This window comes from Ranitomeya imitator, chromosome 6 (assembly GCF_032444005.1).
Source record: "Ranitomeya imitator isolate aRanImi1 chromosome 6, aRanImi1.pri, whole genome shotgun sequence".
NCBI lineage: Eukaryota > Metazoa > Chordata > Amphibia > Anura > Dendrobatidae > Ranitomeya > Ranitomeya imitator.
The window spans coordinates 443,198,660-443,208,016 of NC_091287.1; positions in this window are offsets into that span (position 1 = coordinate 443,198,660).

Sequence of the window (9,357 nt, forward strand, 5' to 3'; positions counted from 1 at the left end):
TGCAGTGCTATGAGAGCTCTCAGAGTTAGGGCAGAGACTTCCAGTCCACACATGGAGCACATCTTGCTATATAGTGACGGTATAGCGCAATATTTGGCCACATGATGTGCGAATAGTCTCAGCTTACATAATAACCATTGGCCTGACAAGTTCTGCCATATCCGGCTAACCTGAACATCAATGTGAATTCAATGGGAGATCAGAGTAAGGGTATGTTAACATGTTCAGTATTTGGTCAGTATTTTACCTCAGTATTTATAAGCCAAAACCAGAAGTGGGTGAAAAAAACAGAAGCGGTAATGTGTTTCTATGATATGTTTCCTCTGATTGTTCCACTCCTAGTTTTGGCTTACAAATACTGAGGTAAAATACTGACCAAATACTAAAAGTGTGAAGGTGGCTTAAGGGTATGTTTCCACTGGACGTATTACATCAGGATTTTCTGCGGATTGAACGCTGTGTACAGTCGCAGCATCCAATCCGCAGCATTCAGATGTTTCAGTATAGTGGAGGGTATCTTATGAAATCCCATCTCCACTATGTGCGCACGGCCGCATCCAGCGGCCCTGTGTATCCGGACATGCGGCGCGTCTTTCTAGACTGCAGCATGTCTATTTATCTTGCGGAGATGCTCCGTCTCCGCAAGATAAACAACCCAGTCTATGGATAGGATGCGGTGATTCCGCATGTGTTCAATGAACACATGCGGAATCACCACGTGTACAAAGGGGTGGCGCTTTGAGTGGAGCAGGGTTTCCGCTGCGTCCAAAGCGCAGCCATTACATCCCCGTGGACATATACCCTAAGGATCAATGGTGGCCATTAAACAACTACTGATCAGCTATCTATAATCCGATTAGCAGTCAATTAATAGACAATTAATATACAGGCTGACCACATTTCCATTCACACACAATGATCAATAATAGACTGCTCTATTAGCATAGACCCCGCTGTTCTCGGCAGCATATCTATTTACACAGGACAATGTGCCTCCGAAAAATTAGCCTTTTGCTCATTCATTGGGCGTTTGGCAACTTATTTACATGCGAAATGAGTGTTCCTAGGAATGATTATGCACAATAATTGGCCGGTGTATATCCACCCTAAGGCGCTGTGAAACAATAGCTCTGACAGGCGCTTATCACCTGCAAGAACAAAAAGATCAGGATTTTAAAAAGCCAATTCTTCCCTTGAGAAGACCCAATGCACATTAATTTGAACACTTTTCTCTAATGTACAGTATATTGGGGCCTTTAATGCTGGGCTTACTTGGCCAAACTAGAAAATACTGCTGTACAGTGCCAATATTTCCCCAGCAGTGCCAAGCAAATACCACCATGCAATAGTTCTAATAACTAATGATGAGCGAACGTGCTGGGATAAGGCGTTATCCGATCATGCTCGGGCGCTGAGTATCTTCGGCGTGCTCGAAAAATATGTTTGAGTCCCCGCGGCTGAATGTCTCACGGCTGTTACACAGCCATAACCCATGCAGGGATTGCCTGTCTGTTAGGCAATCCATACATGTGTTGCAGCTGTCAAACAGCCGTGAGACATTCAGCCGTGGGGACTCAAACACATTTTTCGAGCACGCCGAAGATACTCAGCACCCGAGCATGATCGGATAACGCCTTATCCCAGCACGTTCGCTCATCACTCAATATAACCTCTAGCCGCACCAAATACTACAGCACAGCAAAAAATGCAGCTACAGAAACGCCCAAAAATATACACCTTGACAGATGCCTTGCATTTCAAGACAGAAAGAATGATTATTGTGCATCCATCATTAGGAAGCACATAGAGAGAACAGCTCCCGCTCTCTGAGCCAAATGAGAGCTCAGAACGAGAGGTTATACAGAGATTATCCACATCAGATAATGAATTGAAATAGTCATGAAGTATTGTGATCTTAGGGCTCATTTCAGTTACAGCATCACTTTTGCCTCCAGGTTTGTAAGAAAACAGGAAAGAAAAAGATCTTGAAAATCCTTGGTGAAATATTACTAAGTGTAGGTGCGACTATATCCCAATATATAGTCATAAATACATATATTGTCATAAACAAAGAAGACAAAAACATCCCTAGGCGCCAAATTAAGAGACCAATAAACATGACATATAAGATAACACACATGGTCTATTGGATCATATAAAGCTGCACTCTGTGGTACTATGCCGCACACAACAGGTGTCTTTATTTCCAAGTCTTGTCCCCAGCCTCCATAACCATAATCATGGTGAATAAGCTTGTCAAGTGAAAAGATGGTTTCTTCATTCATCAACTGCCACAATCAGGCTTCCTGGTCACCACCAAACTCATGTAAAGATAGCCATAAACAGTCTGATGAATAAAAGTTTAGCTGAAGACCAAGCTGGAACTTAGCTTCTGCAGGGAAGACAGGTCACAAGAACGATCCAGGAGTGAACTAGACCAATACTGGAACATTGACAGGTGGCCAGGAGCAAAGATCTAAGTGGAGTTAAATAGAGCAGCCCACTAACGAATTAACCTCGTCACCTGTGGAAGGAAACTCAGAAACACCCACCAAAGGAAGTCCATGGACAGAACCAGCCGAAGTACCATTCATGACCACAGGAGGGAGCCCGACAACAGAATTCACAACAGTACCCCCCCTTGAGGAGGGGTCACCGAACCCTCACCAGACACCAATTAGTATGATGTATAGTATGAAGTCACATATATATATATATATATATATGTATAGTTTGAAGCCATATATTAGTATGAAGCCACTACACATTATAATTGCCCATCCCTCAGTATGATACCCCCACAGCCCCCACCTCAAACAATATCATGGTCCACATATCACCCTACACAGCATGATGGCCACTCATTATTGTGCTCTCACAGCCCTCCACTCAGAATGGTGAACCCCAATTCCAGGTCCCCACTCTGTTTGCTGGCCCCCGATTCCAGCCCTCCTCTCAGTATGATGACCCCCAATGTCAGCCCCTTAATCAGTATGATGGCCCTAATTCCAGCCATCCACTCAGTATGATGGCCCCCAATGCTAGTCTCCCAATCAGTATGATGACCCCTAATGCCAGTCCCTCAACCAGAATGCAGGTCCGCACAGCCTCCCATGCAGTATAAGGGTCTCCATATCCCCCACTTAGTATAGGGGTGCCCACGGGTACTGACATGAAAAAAACACTAAATTATACTCACCTCACCCTGTTCCCCCAGCATGCAGCTGTGGTCTGTGCAGCAATGATGTCCCACACTGCACACGATATCTATTGATGTCATTGCGCTTGTAGTGCCCAGAGTCTTAGATCAACGGGTGCAGGCTGGAGAGTATACCAGGGAGCCTTGATCCACCAATCAATCCAACAATATCAGCCAGCTTCCTGAGGATGTGGATACTGCTGAAATTGTGATGATAGCTGGGAGGAGGGGCAGGTGCTGAGCGTCCCAAATTACTGACTCCGTATCAGCTGTGTGGTCTACACCCCTGAACACATGAGTGTTCAGTTAAGCCATGAATAGGGATAGAGTCGAGAAAGCTGCAGCCAAATGGGACTTTTCTCCTCTGAAAACAAAAGAGGTTGATGCTTACATTTTAACTTTACAAACTCCCTCAATATCATCTGTCAGGGGAGCGTTGGGAGAACCCAGTACATGTCAACTGGCTGATGAGTCTTGCTGAAGTTGGCAGATTTGACAGATTTTTATTGCTGTATGTGTAAGAGGAAGCAGTGATACCCCTGAATAGCCCTTGCAGGATCTGATTATAGTGAGGAAAAACTGCCATCTGCTGGCCGGGTGCAATCAGGTGGAGCCAATTTGTACCAGAAGAATTGCAGGAGGAGCAGCTTCCTGTGCTGGACCAGGTGACTCGCAGGAAGGAGTACTGAAATCTAAAAGCCATGTGTGCCAAACCGCAGGCAGATTTGGTGGCAGGAGAGAGAGGAGCAAACATGGACCAGGGATGGCGCTGAGCCATCAGGGTGTTATGACCTGGTGGTCAGGACAATAATGGACCTGGTGGTTAAGAGCACACGGAATGACATGATAGTTACTGATAATTAAGGACGAGCTCTGGGACGTGGGAACTCTGCTAACCGCAATCCCTAATCCTATCAAAACACACTAGAAATAGCCGTGCATTGCGCCTAACGCTCCCTATGCAACTCGGCACAGCCTAAGGAACTAGCTAGCCCTGAAGATAGGAAAATAAAGCCTACCTTGCCTCAGAGAAATTCCCCAAAGGAAAAGGCAGCCCCCCACATATAATGACTGTGAGTAAGATGAAAATACAAACACAGAGATGAAATAGATTTAGCAAAGTGAGGCCCGACTAACTGAACAGACCGAGGATAGGAAAGGTTACTTTGCGGTCAGCACAAAAACCTACAAAAAGACCACGCAGAGGGCGCAAAAAAGACCCTCCGCCCCGACTCACGGTGCGGAGGCACTCCCTCTGCGTCCCAGAGCTTCCAGCAAGCAAGACAACAATAAAACTAGCAAGCTGCACAGAAAAATAGCAAACCAAAGAAATACAAGCTGGAACTTAGCTTCTGCAGGGAAGACAGGTCACAAGAACGATCCAGGAGTGAACTAGACCAATACTGGAACATTGACAGGTGGCCAGGAGCAAAGATCTAAGTGGAGTTAAATAGAGCAGCCCACTAACGAATTAATCTCGTCACCTGTGGAAGGAAACTCAGAAACACCCACCAGAGGAAGTCCATGGACAGAACCAGCCGAAGTACCATTCATGACCACAGGAGGGAGCCCGACAACAGAATTCACAACAGTACCCCCCCTTGAGGAGGGGTCACCGAACCCTCACCAGAGCCCCCAGGCCGACCAGGATGAGCCAAATGAAAGGCACGAACCAGATCGGCAGCATGAACATCAGAGGCAAAAACCCAGGAATTATCTTCCTGACCATAACCCTTCCACTTGAACAGGTACTGGAGTTTCCGTCTCGAAACACGAGAATCCAAAATCTTCTCCACCACATACTCCAACTCCCCCTCAACCAACACGGGGCAGGAGGATCAACGGATGGAACCACAGGTGCCACGTATCTCCACAATAACGACCTATGGAACACATTATGGATTGCAAAAGAAGCAGGAAGGGCCAAACGAAATGACACAGGATTGATAACCTCAGAAATCTTATACGGACCAATGAAACGAGGCATAAACTTAGGAGAGGAAACCTTCATAGGAACATAACGAGACGAAAACCAAACCAAATCCCCAACACGAAGTCGGGGACCCACAGAGCGCCGGCGGTTAGCGAAACGTTGAGCCTTCTCCTGGGACAATGTCAAAATGTCCACCACATGAGTCCAAATCTGCTGCAACCTATCCACCACAGTATCTACACCAGGACAGTCCGAAGGCTCAACCTGCCCTGAAGAGAAACGAGGATGGAAACCAGAATTGCAGAAAAACGGTGAAACCAAAGTAGCCGAGCTGGCCCGATTATTAAAGGCGAACTCAGCCAAAGGCAAAAAGGACACCCAATCATCCTGATCAGCAGAAACAAAGCATCTCAGATATGTTTCCAAAGTTTGATTAGTTTGTTCGGTTTGGCCATTTGTCTGAGGATGGAAAGCCGAGGAAAAAGACAAATCAATGCCCATCCTTGCACAAAAGGAACGCCAAAACCTCGAAACAAACTGGGAACCTCTGTCAGAAACGATGTTCTCCGGGATACCATGTAAACGAACCACATGCTGGAAAAATAATGGCACCAAATCAGAGGAGGAAGGCAATTTAGACAAAGGTACCAAATGGACCATTTTAGAAAAGCGATCACAAACCACCCAAATGACCGACATCTTTTGAGAGACGGGGAGATCCGAAATAAAATCCATAGAAATATGCGTCCAGGGCCTCTTCGGGACCGGCAAGGGCAAAAGCAACCCACTGGCACGAGAACAGCAGGGCTTAGCCCGAGCACAAGTCCCACAGGACTGCACAAAAGAATGCACATCCCGTGACAAAGACGGCCACCAAAAGGATCTAGCCACCAAATCTCTGGTACCAAAGATTCCAGGATGCCCAGCCAACACTGAACAATGAATCTCAGAGATAACTCTACTAGTCCATCTATCAGGGACAAACAGTTTCTCCGCTGGGCAACGGTCAGGTCTATCAGCCTGAAATTTTTGCAGCACCCGCCGCAAATCAGGGGAGATGGCAGACAAAATTACCCCCTCTTTGAGAATACCCGCCGGCTCAGGAACACCCGGAGAGTCAGGCACAAAACTCCTTGACAGGGCATCAGCCTTCACATTCTTAGAGCCCGGAAGGTACTAAACCACAAAATCAAAACGGGTGAAAAATAACGACCATCGAGCCTGTCTCGGATTCAACCGTTTGGCAGACTCAAGATAAGTCAAATTCTTGTGATCTGTCAAGACCACCACGCGATGCTTGGCTCCTTCAAGCCAATGACGCCACTCCTCGAATGCCCACTTCATGGCCAATAACTCACGATTACCAACATCATAATTACGCTCAGCAGGCGAAAACTTTCTAGAAAAGAAAGCACATCACCGAGCCATCAGAACTTCTTTGCCACAAAACAGCCCCTGCTCCAATCTCAGAAGCATCAACCTCAACCTGAAACGGGAGCGAAATATCTGGCTGGCACAACACAGGGGCAGAAGAAAAACGACGCTTCAACTCCTGAAAAGCCTCTACAGCTGCAGAAGACCAATTGACCACATCAGCACCCTTCTTGGTCAAATCAGTCAACAGTTTAGCAACAGTAGAAAAATTAGCGATGAAGCGCCGATAAAAATTAGCAAAGCCCAGGAACTTTTGCAGGCTCTTCACAGATGTTGGCTGAGTCCAATCGTAAATGGCCTGGACTTTAACAGGGTCCATTTCGATAGTAGAAGGGGAAAAAATGAACCCCAAAAATGAAACCTTCTGAACTCCAAAGAGACACTTTGACCTCTTCACAAACAAGGAATTCGCACGAAGGACCTGGAATACCATTCTGACCTGCTTCACATGAGACTCCCAACCATCCGAAAAGACCAAAATATCATCCAAATACACAATCAGGAATTTATCCAGGTACTCTCGGAAGATGTCATGCATAAAGGACTGAAATACTGATGGAGCATTGGAAAGCCCGAATGGCATAACCAGGTACTCAAAATGGCCCTCGGGCGTATTAAATGCTGTTTTCCATTCATCGCCCTGTTTAATACGCACAAGATTATACGCACCACGAAGATCTATCTTGGTGAACCAACTAGCCCCTTTAATATGAGCAAACAAATCAGACAGCAACGGCAAAGGATACTGAAATTTGACTGTAATTTTATTAAGAAGGCGGTAATCAATACAAGGTCTCAAAGAACCATCCTTCTTGGCCACAAAAAAGAACCCTGCTCCTAACGGTGATGACGACGGGCGAATATGACCCTTCTCCAAGGATTCCTTTATATAACTCCGCATAGCGGCATGTTCTGGCACAGATAAATTGAACAATCGGCCCTTAGGAAACTTACTACCAGGAATCAAATTAATTGCACAATCGCAATCCCTATGAGGAGGTAGGGCACTGGCTTTGGGCTCATCAAATACATCCCGATAATCCGACAAAAACTCTGGAACTTCAGGAGGAGTGGAAGACGAAATAGACAAAAATGGAACATCACCATGTACCCCCTGACAACCCCAGCTGGACACAGACATAGATTTCCAGTCCAATACTGGATTATGAACCTGTAGCCATGGCAACCCCAAAACGACCACATCATGCAGATTATGCAACACCAGAAAGCGGATATCCTCCTGATGTGCAGGAGCCATGCACATGGTCAATTGGGTCCAGTACTGAGGCATATTCTTGGACAAAGGCGTAGCATCAATTCCTCTCAATGGAATAGGATACTGAAAGGGCTCCAAGAAAAAACCACAGCGCCTAGCAAACTCCAAGTCCATCAAATTCAGGGCAGCGCCTGAATCCACAAATGCCATAACAGAATAGGATGACAAAGAGCAAATCAGAGTAACGGACAATAGAAATTTAGACTGTACCGTACCAATGGTGGCAGACATAGCGAACCGCTTAGTGCGCTTAGGACAATCGGAGATAGCATGAGTGGAATCACCACAGTAAAAACATAGCCCATTCCGACGTCTGTGTTCTTGCCGTTCAGCTCTGGTCAAAGTCCTATCACATTGCATAGGCTCAGGCCCATGCTCAGATAGTACCGCCAAATGGTGCACAGGTTTACGCTCACGCAAGCGTCAATCGATCTGAATGGCCAAGGACATAGACTCATTCAGACCAGCAGGCATGGGAAACCCCACCATGACATCCTTAAGGGCTGCAGAGAGACCCTTTCTGAAGATTGCTGCCAGGGCACATTCATTCCACTGAGTGAGCACAAAACATTTTCTAAACTTCTGACAATATATCTCCGCTTCATCCTGACCCTGACACAGAGCCAGCAAGATCTTCTCTGCCTGATCCACTGAATTAGGTTCGTCATAAAGTAATCCAAGCGCCAGGAAAAACGCATCAACATCACGCAATGCCGGATCTCCTGGCGCAAGGGAAAATGCCCAGTCTTGAGGGTCACCACGTAACAAAGAAATAATGATCTTTACTTGTTGAACAGGGTCACCTGAGGAGCGAGGTTTCAAGGCAAGAAACAATTTACAATTATTTTTGAAATTCAAGAACTTAGATCTATCACCAAAAAACAAATCAGGAATTGGAATCCTAGGCTCTAACATCGGATTCTGAACCACAAAATCTTGAATGTTTTGTACCCTTGCAGTGAGATTATCCATACAAGAGAACAGACCTTGAATGTCCATGTTTACACCTATGTCCTGAACCACCCAGAGGTAAAGGGGAAAAAAGAGACAAAACACACTGTATAGAAAAAAAAATGGTCTCAGAACTTCTCTTATCCCTCTATTGAGATGCATTAGTACTTTGGGCCACCTGTACACGGAATGACCTGATAGTTACCTGATAGTTACTGATAATTAACCCCTTACCGGCATCGGACGTACTATACCGTCCGATGCCGGCTCCCCTGCTTTGATGCAGGGCTCCGCGGTGTTTTGTTTTTGAACAGCTGACATGTGCCCGTAATATACAAAAAAGGTTGCACTCTATTGTGCAAAAGCATGTCTAATCTGAAATATATGAAATATGAATAGCAAAATGGCTTTTGAACATTAGGAAAATATTTAAGAGACGCTTTGCACAGAATTTGATATAATCAAATAGTGTGAGCCCATCAACCGTCGTCAAGGTGGTCTCATAAACTGATGGGTCCCTGACCCCCCTGTCCAAATGTGAACACTTACCGAAGGCCAATGTCT